A 1,671-nucleotide genomic window follows, 5' to 3' on the forward strand; every position below is an offset into this window, starting at 1 on the left:
ATGTCTACACCAGGCGTTGGCGTTTCCTCCGGATGTCCTCATCGACCTCCCGTAGAGCGTCCTGATCCTCGCGTCTCAGGCGCCTGGCCTTCTCGATCATGGCCCGCATGTCCGCCTCGCTGAGGTGCGCCTCCTGTTGCGTGATTTTGACCTGCACCTGGCGCCCGGAGGTCGGCTCAACGCACGTCACCGTCAGCAGACCGCTCTCGTCGATCTCGAAAGTCACACTGATCTCTGCCTGCCCCGCGGGTAATTCGGGAACTGCTATCCGGTAGTCCTTGTTTAGGTAATAGTTGTCCTTCACTAGGGGCCTCTCTCCTTGGTATATCTGGCGACAAGACAACGAGGTAAGAACAAAATGACGGATGACAACGAATACGCACCGAGGGTAGAAAACCAACAAGATGGTCACTAGTTTTTATACGCATAGACTGGCTCACCCCTGATCGCAGCTCCGACTGACAGTCTTTAACGGTACGGTACGTCCGTGTGTTCTTGCAAGGGATAGGCGTGTTCTTCTCAATGACGCAGCTGAATTTCACGCCATGCACACATACGCCCAAGGAGAGGGGCGTCACGTCCCTGAGCTGGACCATCCCGTCGAAGAACTTGTCGCCGGTCAGCACGGCGGCGTGCACCGCCGCGCCGTGCGCCACGGCCTCGTCCGGGTTGATAGACTGGCGCAGCTCCTTGCCACCGAACATGTCCCGGAGCAGCGCGCGCACCTTGGGGATGCGGGTGGAGCCGCCTACAAGCACCACGTCGTGCACCTCAGCGCTCGACACCTGCGGACCAGACACACGTCACCGACGTGAACAAGGCCAAGAGTGAAAAAGGTGAGGTCGAATGATATATGTCCTTACCTTTGCATCGGCCAGCACCTGTTCGCTGACCTGGATGGTCTTCTTAAACAACGCGGTGCACAAGTTTTCGAAGAAGGCCCTCGTAATGGTAGTCTGATACGCCTTGCTCAACCGGGAAAAAAAGACTGAGATTGGCGCCTGGGGCATGTTAGACAGCTTGCGCTTGGCGAGCTCGCAGGCCTTACGGAGGTCCTGAAGCGCCTGCTTGTCCTCCATCAACTTTTTGACCTTGGACGCAGTCAACGTTTTCTTCAAGTCCTGAGAAGAAGAAAAAAACCGTTAAAGAGAGGGTTTCAAAATATCACAAGCGTGGGCTTGCCCGATAAAACTAGCACAAACGCTCTGCATTTGGTTAACAGCTCTAGTAATTTTGCTTACACAACTGAAAATATCGACTATTATTCAAGCTGCCCACAAACATCCGAAACGAAACTACAGATCCACATGTTTCAAATAAGACCGTACGAGGGACTTTCACTGTTGTATCTCACCTCGAGGCAGTGCTCGAGGAGAAGCACGTCGAAATCCTGGCCGCCCAGGTGGGTGTCGCCCCCCGAGGCCAGGACCTGGAAGGAGCTGCCGCTGATCTTCATCACGGACACGTCGAAGGTCCCGCCGCCCAGGTCGTAGATGAACACGGTCTTGGCGGAGGTGATGCCCTTTTCCTTCTCCAGGCCGTAGGCAATCGCCGCGGCTGTGGGCTCGTTGATCATAGATAGCACATCCAGCCCGGCGATCTTACCTGTAGAAACATATTGAGGGAACTACTTCTTACTACTCACGACGACAAACACTGGACATCACAATC

General features: G+C 54.9%; 1 protein-coding gene across 1 annotated transcript in view; it reads left to right on the top strand.

Moving 5' to 3' along the window:
* Window positions 1-1,671, top strand: part of LOC113209973 (heat shock-related 70 kDa protein 2-like) — a gene marked incomplete at its 5' end in the record, with an annotated part of 7,309 nt that overhangs the window by 222 nt on the left and 5,416 nt on the right.

Source organism: Frankliniella occidentalis, unplaced genomic scaffold (genome assembly GCF_000697945.3).
Source record: "Frankliniella occidentalis isolate FOCC.00 unplaced genomic scaffold, Focc_3.1 Scaffold176, whole genome shotgun sequence".
Classification (NCBI taxonomy): Eukaryota; Metazoa; Arthropoda; class Insecta; order Thysanoptera; family Thripidae; genus Frankliniella; species Frankliniella occidentalis.